Consider the following 15,523-nt stretch of genomic DNA (forward strand, 5'->3'; position numbering starts at 1 on the left):
TGTTGAATCGGACCACCAAAGGAGTTGAGCCGCAAGCTGGACACGAACGGGACGCGAGCTGTCTGATGCTGTCGCGAACGAGGAAGAGGTCGCGTGCTGGAGCTGCTCTCTGGTTCTGAGCTAGGATCAAGAACGCCTTGGACTGAAGCTAATCGGGGACGCGAGCTGGAACAGATGCGGGGACAAGAGGAGCGATCGGGGTTTAGAGTTCGTCGGATCGCCGGCTAGGATTAGGGTTTTTCGAATTGGGTATTAGCTTAGAGATTTAGAGTTTCGTGATGATAGCGTGTTATAAAAGTAATGGAAAAATCTATATTTATTCATAACATAGAGGTTTCTTATATATTAGATTACACCGTCATAGATAAATGGAAAGATTACAAATCATAATCTTTTGGTTATGAGTCATCCACAATCTGGTTCATAACACTTTTTTAATTTTCATTCTATTTGATTTTTCTAAATAAGAAAATCTGAAACTCGAAATAAGAACTATAATAGTTTGAAAATCGTCTAAAGTTAATAGAATATACTTCCAAATAAAGTTGTATGTATCTTGATTGTTTCCCAACTAACATTGATTGAATGTAAACATGGTGGATGATTGTTTGGTGTTCATTTCACTTCTTTAACTTTATTTATTTTGAAATTATCAAATTTTCCTAATCATGATTACCCTTTAGTTTTAAAGTTTAAAATCTACATGAAAACTATACTAATCTTCCCAATCAAGATTTAGCTTTTATGTCTATAGCTACAGCAAAAAAAGAACCTTTTAATGTAAATCAATCAAACATCCTCATGTTTATTATTTAAGTTGTAGCATGTGTAAAATGAATAATTATGTATAATATCAAATAAATTAGATATTCATAGTTAAAATTTATTGATATTTAGATAGTAAATTTTACTTAGTTTCAAAAAAAATATGAATGATTTTTATTTACTTTTAATAATTTTATAACAAAATTAATTTCTAAGTAACATAAATTCATTTATATATTACATTAAATAGTAGTAAAATTTTGATAATTAATTTTGATATTATTAATATAAAATAATTATTTTGTGTACACATCACATATCTCACTTGTTTTATTTTAAAGGCCAAAAAGTTATACCTACAACCAATATAACTATAAAAAAATCTCTATAAAAAATTACATCGATAAATTTACGGCTATAGTCAAATCAATAACAACATAAATTTGTCAGTTAAATTTTGACCAGTACAATCAACCCATCATTTATATATATGTTTTTGAAGTTGTCAAAACCTGATGAAAAAAAAATTGTCAAAACCTAAAAATGGCTTTTACTGTTTGATTTTTTTTTGGGGTCAACTTACAAATTGAATTATTTTCCTATTTACTATCATTTTGTTTGATTTTTAGAAGAAAAAAAATCAGAAACTGAGAAGATATACCTAAGCGATAACAACTAAAATAAAAAGAGATAATATACTTCTACTCAATCAAGATAGGAATTGGAAAAGAAAAATCATAAACAGAATCACTATGATTTTAAGTGATAATAACTAAATAAAAAAACCAGAAGAAAAATCATAATAGTCTGAAAGTTGTCTAAAGCTTTTAAGAGAATATACTTCCAAATCAAATTGTATGTTTGTTTCCCAACCAACACTGACTAAATAGAGTATATTTCACTTCTTTAAGTTTTTACTTTTAGTTTTAAAGTTTAAAATGTACATGAAAAATGTACTATTTTTTCTCAATCATGACTTAGCTTTTATATAGCTACAGTTAAAATAAAAAAATTCGGCAAAAATTATAATATTTATTATTTAAGTTGTACCATCTATAAAATGAAAATTCATGCTTGATATCAAATAAATTAGATAATTATAGGTAAAATTTATTGCTATTTAGATATTAACTTTAAATTTTTTTAAAAAATATTATACATAATTTTATTTACTTTGGAATAATTTACATCGAAATTCACACTGTAGTCCAATCAACAATAACATAAATTTTGCGAGAGTGTATATCTTCAGTTTAATATAGAGTTTTACTCAATGGGCAGCCACGAGGTCTCATTATACCGCAGCGGGGACTACGTCAGGGGGATCCATTATCTCCTTATTTATTTATTATGTGTACTGAGGCTTTAATTACGAATATAAAAAAAGCAGAGCGGGTGAAACAATTGACCGGTATGAAGGTAACTAGAGCGTGTCCAGCTGTTTCTCATTTGCTATTTGCAGATGATAGTTTGTTCTTTTGCAAGGCAAACAAAGAAGAATGCCACACTATTCTCAGGATACTAAAGGATTATGAGGCTGTATCAGGACAACAAATTAATTTTCAAAAATCCTCAATTCAATTTGGACATAAGATTGAGGAATCAAGTCGTCAGGAGTTGCGAGATATATTGGGGATTCAGAATTTAGGAGGAATGGGTTCTTATTTAGGTTTACCGGAAAGTTTAGGAGGATCTAAGGTTCAAGTGTTTGGTTTTGTACAAGATCGCCTGAATAGTAGGGTGAATGGTTGGACTTTTAGATTTTTCACCAAAGGGGGAAAAGAGGTGATTATTAAGTCGGTGATAACTGCTCTACCAAACCATGTGATGTCTGTGTATCGGTTACCGAAAGCTACAGTGAAGAAACTAACGAGTGCGGTAGCTCAGTTTTGGTGGAGCCCAGGAGGAAGCACAAGAGGTATGCATTGGAAATCATGGGATAAATTGTGTGAACATAAGGATAATGGTGGGTTAGGTTTCAAGGATTTGAATGATTTTAATACGACAATGCTTGGAAAGCAATTGTGGAGGCTGATCGAAAAGTCAAATTCTCTTTTCTCTCGAGTTTTTAAAGGACGGTATTACAGGAATGCTTCACCTCTGGAACCGATTCGCTCATATTCCCCGTCGAATGGCTGGAGGAGTATCATCTCTGCTAGATCTCTGGTTTGTAAAGGACTAATTAAAAGGGTGGAAACATGGTCATCTATCTCAGTATGGAATGATCCTTGGATCTCATCCACTCGCCCGAGACTAGCTAACAAAAACCTTCATAACAGTTACCCGGACCTTACAGTGGATTCCCTTATTCATCAGGATTCCCAAACTTGGAATTTACAGGCACTTAGGACTTTGGTGGAGCCCAACGATGCAAAATTGATTGAAAGTATTCCTCTCAGTAAAATCAGATGGATGATAGAAATGGTTGGCATTTCACTAAGAATGGGAGATACTCCGTACAATCAGGGTATCAAGTAGAAAGGATCTATCCGGACAAGGAAAAACCACCAAAATTTTATGGTCCCAATGTGGATACACTCAAGGCATTCTGCTGGAAAGTGAAGTGCCCTCCAAAGTTACGGCATTTTTTATGGCAGTTGCTGACAGGTTGTATAGCAGTGACAAAGAATTTAAAATCAAGAGGAATACAAGGAGATACAGTTTGTGCACGGTGTGGAGACCCGGAGGAATCAATACATCATGTTTTCTTCGAGTGTCCTCCGGCACGGCAAGTGTGGGCACTATCTAAGATTCCATCAAATCCAAACCTTTTTCCTATTGGTTCTCTATTCGCTAATATGGATCACTTATTTTGGAGAGTTAACCCGAAAATGGAGGATCATCAGTTTGCATGGATACTATGGTACATCTGGAAGGGTCGGAATAATAAAGTTTTCAGTAATATAGATATTGATCCGAGAGAGACGCTCAACTTAGCAGAATTGGAGTCAACACTTTGGGCTGAGGCACATAATATCAATAATCTAAGGGTGGCACCTGAAGTACAGATCAGATCAACCTTAGAGACCACAAGAAGATGGTGTTTCACGGATGGTTCTTGGAAAGATAAAGATTCTTTTTCAGGACAAGGCTGGCTCAGTACCCTTCCAGGGTTTGAGGGTTTGTTAGGGGCAAGGAATGTAAGGGCAAGTCTCTCACCTCTTCATGCGGAGATGGAGGCATTAATTTGGGCAATGGAATGTATGAAAAACTTAAGACAGTCCCGGGTCACGTTTGCAACGGATTGTTCTCAACTGGTGAAGATGGTTTCGGAACCAGAAGAATGGCCAGCATTTGGAAGTTACCTGGAGGACATTAAGCTTTTGAGAAGAAACTTCACCAACTCAGAAATCGTTCATGTTCCTATGACGGAAAATATAATGACGGATCGCTTGGCACGCAGTGCTCGGATACAACCGTCGTTCTTCGTACCACTTTGGTTTACAGAGTCTACATGAGTCTGTAAATGCTTTTGCTGTCAAAAAAAAAAAAAAACAACAACATAAATTTTTGAAGTTCAAATTGTTAAATACAATCCAACCAATCATCTACATTATTTGTTTGTTTGATATTTTTTGGTCAAGTCTAACTGTTTGAATTATTTCACTATTTTATATCATTTTGTTTAATGTTTTAGAAAAGGAAAATCAGAAACCGAGAAGATATTGATGTGATTTGTAAGTGATAATAACAAAAAAAAACTGTAATGAGTTTGAAAATCAGCTAAAAGTTGTTAAGAGAGAATATACATTTTCCAAATCAGAATAGGAATCAGAATTAACGAATAAAAAGAAGTTAGTTTCCTACGTGTCACGTTCACGTTAACTGTTACAATAATCAATTACAGTGATACCCGTAATAAATCAAGATTTAGCTAATTGCCTTATCTCTATAATATTATTTGAGAAATCAGTTTCTTTTTTATATTATTTCTAAATAATATATATAATAAAAGAAAACATTTGTTAAAAGAAAAAAAAATATTATTTGAAACAAAAATCATGAAAAAGGAAATTCACAAAAAAATAATGTTGATATTTAAAAATAATATATTTCCTTTGAAACATAATCTTAAATAACATAAAACATACACATATATATATATATTAAGTAATAAAATTATTTTATTTACATCAAACTATTTTCTCATATGATTAAAATCAATTTCAATAACATAAAACAAGATATTTTCAATGAGCTAAAAAAATTAGAACTAATACTACAAAGATGCATTAATATTTAGCAAAACAGTTTTTTTTCTTAAATTTAAATAATGATTTATCTTTTCTTTATATTTTTTTTAAATTACATAGATAAAAAAATCTATAATTTTCTAAATTAAACTAATATTTTACTTATATAGTATGCTTTCTCAAAAATAATTCACAAAACAAAATTTGGGTACTTTAAAAATATTAATATGTACTTTAATATTTGAGTTCTATAACAAAATGTTTAAAAATTTGATATTTATTTAAATATTTAATAATATCATTTACAAAATAATTTTAAGAAAATAACAGTTTGTAAGAGAAGAAACTAAAATATTTTGTTACTATAAGTTTATTTGGATCTAATAACTAAAATAAATATATATATATATAATTTGAGAAATCAATTTTTTACGTATGGTGCTGACTTTAATTTCTATGATGGTTAATTATATACATACACTTAATGAATTAAAATATTGTATCTAATTGCCATTATAAAAAAAATTAAAATTTTTTGTTTTGTTTTTTATATCATTTCCAAATAACAACCTAAAATTTCAAGTCCAACCTAAAAGCAACCTCTTTTCTTTTATCATTATTATTCACTTATGAAATTTCCAAACCCTCCTTTTAAAACATTTATTTATTGAAAGAAACCATTATAAATTTATACATAATATGATTTAATAGAAAAGAAAAAATTCTCAGAAATTAATTTTGATACTAAAATATTCAATCCAATATACCCAAACAACAATCAAACCAAAATATTACAGTGGTGGATATGGTGTCAGTTGAGTGTCGAATTCTGGGATTAGATGAGGAGATAAAACCATTAGAGACACTGAATCTTAATGATAAAGGCATAAACTATCAAATTTATCTAATTTAAACGGTGTCAGCTGACCCAACATCATTACATGTGGATCCATCTCTTAAATATTATATATCCAAATCACATGTATAGTTAAAATAAAATAGTTTATTTATAATAAATCATACAAACAAATTACAATATAATTTTTTTGTCGACAAATTACAATATAATCGAAAATCGAAAATTGAAAATAAACTATAAACTATTTATTATAATATATATTTTTGTTAATATTTATATATCCGTGCATCAGTAAGAAAGAATCACCTAGTAAATTAACTAAAAAGAAAGTAAAGACAGAGTGTGAAATTGCGAAAGAGATAATGACGAAATATTGTGACCAGAGAGATTCTCCGGCTATAGCATCAGCAGCTGCAGCTTCGACTGTGACCACTACAAAATGATTTTGGACTCCTGGAAGGTATAAGAGTTCATGTTTTTTTAATGGGAATTATGATGATGATGATGATGATGATGATGATGACGACGACGATGATGATTTATCTCACGATTAAAGCGTGTGTCGTGTGAATTATAAAATCTACGATTTGGATTTTATGATTCCATTAAAGTTTTTTTTGAAGGCAATAACTTCGTGATTGTTTGATTTGTTGTAACTAACTCGTGAAGAGGGATTGTATTTGTAGATTCGGTGCGATCTTGTGTATTGTGAACCTGATCAATTAGGGTGGTATTGTCTACTCGAACAAAGATATAATGATGTCATCTTCACCTTCTGAGGGTAGGACACTCCATCATAAATCAATCCCTGGACTTGAATCAAATTTAGCGGTTCACAAGTAAGTTCCTGACACCTCTCTAAGCCATCTTAAACGATACTGATCATGGTTTTAATAACTGCATTGTCTTTTCATAAAAAATCTAGGGAGAAGTTGTGTTTTGCTCCCTTTGGGTTGGACAACTCGAAATGGGATCCTTCAATAGATGTTTATCTCCCACCATCGTATGTGTTTCTTGTAAGATTAACTTTTATGATTTCAATTATGAAATCTACCCCAAGACCATAATCTAGATTTAGTTTAATTTAACCCTAACACATTTCTAAAGAAGATAGAAACAGTAACCTTGATCCATGCTTGGATGCAATTCCACTTGATCTTCTCCTCTTTAACCTTCTCCTTTTGGTGATTTCTTTGATGGACAAGAAATCCCAAAGCTTCCTTAATCTCTCCTTGATAAATCTTATTGTTGTGTGTTTTAGAAAGACTCTATCTTCCGTACAAGTCAAACAACGTAAAAGTCACTTTTATAATAATCAAAGAGATGTGTCTTAACCAACACAACTCTCGGACATAATACTTCCACGCAACCCTTCATTATTTTAATCGCACAAGTGCTAAATAATGTATCATCATATATATTAAATCTATGGTAACATATTCTATTATTATTACCATATACATATACATATATATGATCATGAGATTAAGCACATTTATATATATATAAAGTAAAGTAGGAGGGTTATCAATACACCCGGATTCTAACTCATTAATCGAAACCGATCCATCACGGTATCGTCTTTTATATTAGAATCTAAAAACAATATGAACTTGAACTTTATATTAAACCAATAGATACATAGGTCACATAGAATATAAAATATAAAATATTCTTACATTCTCCCACTTGACTTTTGTGTCGACTTAAGGGTTTAATAACTTTAATGTGCACTTTTATATCAAGTTCACTTGATCTTTACTAAAATTTGGATTGATCGAATCATGGCGGTTGTATGCCATTAAACAACATAGTCCCTTCCATGTATCAAAAATCAATTCTAATTTTGGATCAATCCTTATATGAGAAGAACTTTTATTTCTCAAACCAACCATATGTTATCTACAAACCATAAGTGTATACACATACTTTAACGATAACATAATAAGTAAATCAGAAACATAAATTTATGTGAATTCTCAGTGTCAAATACATAATGAGCATCCCATAATTAAAATAGCAAAGCCTTATCTATAATACCCATATGTTCTACATGGCCATTGAACGCCTTGGGTGGTAAACCTTTAGTTAGCGGATCCGCTACCATCATGTCCGTCCTTATGTGCTCGAATGACACTCTCCGTTTCTGAACTTCTTCTTTAACAGACAAGTACTTTAATTCCATGTGCTTAGCACCCTTCGAGTACTTGTCGTTCTTTGAAAAGAAGACAGCTGCAGAATTATCGCAGTAAATTCTCAGCGGCTTGGCTATAGTGTCGACAATCCGAAGCCCAGAGATAAAGTTCCGCAGCCATAGTGCATGAATTGCGGCCTCAAAGCATGCCACAAATTCAGCCTCCATGGTAGAAGTAGCAATGACAGACTGCTTTCCACTCTTCCATGATATTGCTCCCTCAGCTAATAGGAACAAGTAGCCAAACGTTGATTTTCTGCTATCAACGCATCCGGCATAGTCTGAATCTGAATATCCAATGACTTCCAGCTGATCAGATCTCCTATATGTAAGCATGTTCTCTTTGGTGCCTTGCAAGTACCTGATAACCTTCTTTGCAGCTTTCCAGTGGTCCATTCCGGGATTACTTTGATATCGACCCAACATTCCAACAGCAAAGTTGATATCAGGTCGAGTACATGTTTGAACATAGTTCAAACTCCCAACCACCGATGCAGAGGGAATTCTTTCCATTTCTTTACGCTCCAATTCATTTTTAGGACATTGCATTTTACTGAACTTGTCCCCCTTCTGAATTGGAGTTATTCCTGCGGAGCATTTCTCCATTTTATATCTCTTTAAGATCTTATTGATATATTCTTCCTGAGACAAACTTAACAGTCCTTGTGATCTATCTCGAAATATTTCTATCCCGATCACATAAGATGCCTCACCCATATCTTTCATTTCAAAGTTCTTAGAGAGATACTTCTTCACATCATGTAACATACCCATGTCATTTGCAGCAAGCAAAATATCATCAACATATAGGACTAAAATCACAAACTTACTCACACTGATCTTAATGTAGATACATCGATCAACAATGATCTCTACAAAACCATATGATGTGATGGTATCATTAAACTTTATATACCATTGTCGAGAAGCTTGTTTTAGTCCATAAATTGACTTTCTCAGCTTACACACCAAATTTTGTTTTCCTGTGACCACGAATCCTTTTGGTTGTCCATATATACTTCCTCCTCAAGATCTCCATTCAGAAAGGCGGTTTTTACATCCATCTGGTGAAACTCAAGATCATAATGAGCCACCAAAGCCAAAACAATTCGAAGAGAATCCTTCTTTGAAACCGGAGAGAAGGTCTCTTTATAGTCAATGCCATCTTTCTGGGTGAAACCTTTAGCAACAAGGTGAGACTTGCGTCTTTCAGGTTTACCTTTCGAGTCACGTTTAGTCTTATAGACCCATTTACAACCAATGGTATTGAAACCATCGGGCAACTCTACTAAGTCCCATACATGATTATCATCCATAGATTTCATTTCTTCTTTTGAGGCATCAAACCACTCTTCAGAATTGTCACTTTCCATGGCCATTTTGAATGAGATCGGATCGTCATCCATGCTTAAGTCACATTCATTTTCAGTAGTGTAAACCACATAATCATTTGAAATGGCAGATCTTCTTTCTCTTCCAGATCGCCTTAAAGGTATTTGTGGTTCACTATTTCCTTCTTGAATTATGACATGTTCATCAACAGTATCTTCAGCTAGTGGGACTGGCTCATCATTTTGTTGTCCTATTGTGCCATTAGAGTCTGATGCCACAATAGGAACAACTACTTCAGGTGGAACTACAGGTGAAGAAACTTCAACCTGAACTTCATTAATGTCCACTTTTCGTGGTTCACCACTCCCACTAGTTTCACCATTTTCAATGAACCTAGCATTACCCGAATCAACTATTCTCGTACTATGGTTAGGGCAATAAAATGTGTACCCCTTTGATTTCTCAGGATAGCCAATAAAAAATCCACTGACAGTCCTAGAATCAAGTTTCTTTTCATGTGGATTATATAGCCTTACTTCTGCTGGACAACCCCATACACGTAGATGTCTTAAACTAGGTTTCCTTCCCGTCCACAGCTCATAAGGAGTCTTAGGAACTGCCTTACTAGGAACCCGGTTTAGCACATACGTTGCAGTTCTTAATGCATATATCCACAAAGAAAGGGGTAATGAGCAATTACTCAACATGCTCCTAACCATCTCTATTAAGGTACGGTTCCACCTCTCAGCTACACCATTCTGCTGAGGAGTACCAGGCATTGTGTGTTGTGCACATATGCCCCTACTTTCAAGTAACTTTGCAAATGGACCAGGACATTGTCCACTTTCATCGAATTTTCCATAAAATTCACCACCTCTGTCAGATCTCACTACTTTCACCTTTTTATCTAACTGTCTTTCCACCTCGTCAATGAATACCTCTAGGACATTCACAGACTTAGACTTTTCATGCAGTAGATAGGTATATCCATACCGTGAGTAATCATCAATAAATGTGATGAAATATTTTTCGCCACTCCATGAAGGAGCATCGAAAGGGCCACATATATCGGTGTGTATTAACTCAAGAAGCTGAGTGCTTCTTGTGGCTGGTTTCTTTAAAGTATGTTTCGTCTGCTTTCCCTTAATGCAGTCTATGCATACATCTAAGTCACTGAAATCCAACTGAGGAAGAATTTTATTTTTTATTAGCCTCTTAATTCTTTCTTTGGAAATATGACCTAGTCGTTGATGCCACAAGAAAGCAGAACTTTCATTAATTGCGCTACGCTTAATGCCTCGACTTAGGGATTCAGAAAACTTTGCATCAAGGTTGAACTTATAAAGTGAATCAAATAAAATACCACTACCATAAAAGTAATCATTTCGGTACAATGTGAAAACACCATGTGCAACCTTAATACTAAATCCTAAATTGTCCAACCTACTAACAGAAACAAGATTTCTAGCACACTCAGGTACATAGAGACACCCTTCAAGATCCACATGACTTCCAGTGTCCAAGATCAATCTATACGTCCCAATTCCTTCTATTTGCGCCTTCATCCTGTTTCCCATGAACAAGTACTGTTCAGGTCCTCTTATGGGCTGGATCGAACTGAATCCCTGTTTAATATGAGACACATGAGTAGTAGCACCAGAATCTAACCACCAAGTATTATTAGGAACTTCAACAAGATTCATTTCATAGCAAATAAAGCTGTAATGTTTACCTTTCTTGTCGAACCAATCCTTTCTTTTAGGACAATCCTTCTTGAAATGTCCTACTTGCTTACAAAAGAAACACTTCTTTTCCTTCTGGATTTGACTTTGAGGTCCTTTCACGAAGTTCTTAACATTCCTTTTATCCTTCCTACTTGATGTTCTTTTGCTGCTACTGGCACGTCCAAGACCTACGAGGTTAGCAACTTGATCTTTCATCTTCCTTAGTTTCCCCTCCTCTTGAATTAGCATAGCCTTTAATTCCTTAAAGTTCCATTTATCCTTAATGGTGTTGTAATTCACCTGGAACTGGCTAAATTCAAGAGGTAGAGAGTTCATGATGAATTGGACCAAGAATTGCTCATGTACCTCCATTCCCAAGGTCGTTAACTTTGCTGCCAGATTAGACATGTGCGTCAAATGATCATGGATTGGCTGAGACCAGTCAAACTTCTTTGTAGTTAGCTCATTCATGAGACTTCCTACAATCGACTTGTCAGCCAATTCCGATTGTGAACACTCCTTAATTTTCTCTATGAATTCCCTTGCTTTCTCTGTCTTAGGCATTGATGGCTTAATACTTTCCGCCATTGTTAACCTCATAAGGTTCAAGCTCAGCCTGTTAGATCGCTCCCATCTCTCATAACGAGACTTTTCAGATTCGGAGCTATCTACTGTAATAGCTGAAGGTTTCTCATCAGATAGTATGGCAGAGTCCAAAGCCATTACACCCAGTGTAAACCGGATTTGCTTGAACCACTCACCATAGTTGAGGCCATTAAACTTTACCACAGAGTTAGCAGATGCAAACACATTTGATGAAGCTGCAAGCATTCATACATGTTTACCCGTTAGTGCTTTGAGACTTTAATATATATTTAGACTACTAGAAACTTTAACACTTGTATTTTAAATAACCTTTGGGCAATATTTAAATACAAATACTTTCAGTGATGCTAGTAATAAATACTTTAATATTAATCAAATCAAACACTAATCAAATAAGTATGTTATCTTTGGATATACATATTATCGACTATAGTAAGAAATGACCAATTCTTTTCTTATTATTAATCATATTCAATGATCCACCTTTGGATGATCTCCTAGAATATAAAAAATAAATTAATTGATCGATCAAACTTTTATGTCATTTAGCATCTTTGATCAAGGTCAATTATGAATTCTATAGTTTTTAATATCTATATGTAATATAACAAGGTCACTTTGGTGACTATCATATTATATACATATAAACATTAAAAAAAAAAAATTCGAAGGGGAAAACTACTTAAATTGTGTTAATATTTCATAACACAATTACTTTCTTAATAAAATGCAGCGGAAGCATTTTAGACTTAACTATTTATTTTATTATTATTATTTATTTATTTATTTTTTTTAATAAAATAAACTTCAGTTAAGTATCTATTTATTCATGCCTTTTCGTGTCATGTTCAATGTTACTGGCGAGAGCACCATTAACCGAAACATGCAACGACAACTTAATGCATCTTGTTTAATTTAAATATTCATTTAGTTTGATAGATAATTCACGTGTATACAACACACTAAGTGAATTGCCATATGCTAACGTCATGCATATGAAATTCCAGACACGTAAAGCTTATGGCATCGTATATCATTACGAGAGTGCCATACTTGATCGGGTGATACCATATCATTATAAAAAAATTGTATGTAATTAAACATTCGTGCACACGATTAAGTACCGTACCATTATATACGTTTTATCTCATACGATGCCGTCCTTTAATGTCAGTTTTTTTTTTGATGATTTAAAAGAAGAGCTTTTTGCAGAATTGACTTATAACTTAAAGTCAAACACAAAACTAACCTCCTTTTTTTTTGAAAATTGGTTTTGCCCTATTCACCCCACAAGTTCATATAATTTACGAAAATGCCATCAATTTTTTTTTCTTTTTTTTTCCGAAAATGACATTTTTACTCTCTCACCCTCATCATCTTCAAGTAATTACAAGATTGTCATTGTCATCAATACCACAACCACTATGAACAACCAATTTGAAGCTCTTAATGCTCCCAAAATCGATTTACCCTTCTTCTTTTTCCATTCTTGTGAACTAAACACAACATATCTCTCACTTTCTCTCCACAATGAGCTAAAAAAAACCAAGATTTTGATTCTAAATTTTTTATGGTTCATGAAGTCATAGAAGCTAACGATTCTGGGTGGGTTACTTTCGTTTGTGATTCTGTGTGCTTGGAGAAGCCTTATGTATGCTAAGGAACTTATCTCACCAATTTAAGGTATGACATCGAGTTTTTTTCCAGATCTGTTCGTCAGACGACTTACTTGGGAAGTCGTCTGGCTGTAGACAACTTACCTGGAAGTCGTCTGGTCAACGCAGAGGTTATTTTTGCAATTGACTTTGAAATATGTAACCTGAGACGACTGAAAGTTAAGTCGTCTGTTTTTGTTTGGTTTCAAAAAATTTTCCAAAGAACCTAGACGACTTACATTTCAGTCGTCATAGGTTAGTTTTGCATTTGACTGGATAATTTCAGAAGTTTGACTTCCCCAGACGACTTACATTTTAGTCGTCTGGCGAAAATTAAAATAATAATATTTTTTTAAAAGTAGACGACTTACAGTTAAGTCGTCATAGGTTAGTTTTGCAATTGAAAAAAAAACTTCAAGATTTAATTATATACAGACGACTTATAATTCAGTCGTCCACGAGACGACTGAAATGTAAGTCGTCCAGGATTTACGAGGTTTGACCAGAATCTCGGAAAAAAATCCTGGACGACTTACAAGTAAGTCGTCTCGTGGACGACTTACAAGTAAGTCGTCTCGTGGACGACTGAATTATAAGTCGTCTGTGTATAATTAAATTTTGAAGTTTGTTTTTTCAATTGCAAAACTAACCTATGACGACTTAACTGTAAGTCGTCTACTTTTAAAAAAATATTATTATTTTAATTTTCGCCAGACGACTAAAATGTAAGTCGTCTGGGGAAGTCAAACTTCTGAAATTATCCAGTCAAATGCAAAACTAACCTATGACGACTGAAATGTAAGTCGTCTAGCTTTTTTGGAGTTTTTTTTTAGCCAAACAATAGTAGACGACTTATTTTTCAGTCGTCCGAAATAACAGATTTCAAAGTCAATTGCAAAAATAACCTCTGCGTTGACCAGACGACGTATAGTTTAGTCGTCTGGACAACTTAGATTGAAGTCGTCCGCGTCTTCTCCGCTAGTTTTTAAGTCTTCTACGTTAGTTTTTGAATAACTTGTATTTTTAAGAGTGATTAGTAACTTCAAGATATGTAAAACTCATATTTACAAAATATGTTCTCTCCCTTAGTTTTACTAAATTTGACTAAGTTTTTCAACGCAAACTTATAATAAAATATGATATGCTTTGACTAGTTACTATTGTTTGTTTCCATCTCTTAAGTATTATTGTTATTGACAATAATGATGACTATTGTTATGAGTTGGAAGAAGGGTTAAAATGCTTCTTAAAATGTTATATCAATATAAAGCTACCAACATTCTTGTTTATTAAGATGAGAAAAAGGCCATTGGAGTTTATTATTGCATATGAGAGATCCAAAGATAAGAAAAAGGCTACTGAAGTCTATTATTTCATTGATTTGTAAATGTGTAAACACATTGTTAGCACATTTAATACATCTTGGAAAACATTATTACTGATTTTACAAATAATTCACAACTAAAAGAGTAGACATGCAATTCACAAAACAGACCACAAACAAAACTATTATAGATCATTCCTCTACAAAGACAAGCTTGGATTCCACTTGAGTAGACAAGACCACATGACTTTTAAGAAGTCCAGACGACTTCTAAGAAGTCCAGACGACTTCCAGGAAGTTCAGACGATTTGTCAGAAGACTTTTAGGAAGTTTACATGAAGTCCAGACGACTTTACAGGAAGTCCAGACGACTTTACAGGAAGTCCAGACGACTTTGTCAGAAGACTTCCAAGAAGTCCAGACGACTTCCAGACGACTTCCAGACGACTAACAGGTAAGTCGTCCCAGAAGTCTTCCAGATCTGAAAAACCTGCATATTAAATCCAGATCTGAAAAACCTGCATATCCAAAAACGTTCAAATGGCTTAAAAACAGAAAAAAATGAGTGAAAGATTAGATAAATCTACCTTTACAGAACACACAAAAATACATATCTAAAAATAATAGATCTATCTTTAAATTAGTGGAAGATGAGTACCATCTAATTAAAAACCTGCAAAAAAGATAGATTAGTAAGAAAGACATGAGACAAAACTGGAAAATTCATATAAAGTTTGGTGTTTTCAAGTCAAAGAGATTAGAGTGGGTTTGGAGAGTTTTAGTTTGGGAAAAAAGTAAGAACTTTATACAACAAGAAGTTACCAAATGAAGAAAAATCAGACATAAGAACTTACCAAAACGCTCAGATCTA

This window comes from Brassica napus, chromosome C3 (assembly GCF_020379485.1).
Source record: "Brassica napus cultivar Da-Ae chromosome C3, Da-Ae, whole genome shotgun sequence".
Lineage (NCBI taxonomy): Eukaryota > Viridiplantae > Streptophyta > Magnoliopsida > Brassicales > Brassicaceae > Brassica > Brassica napus.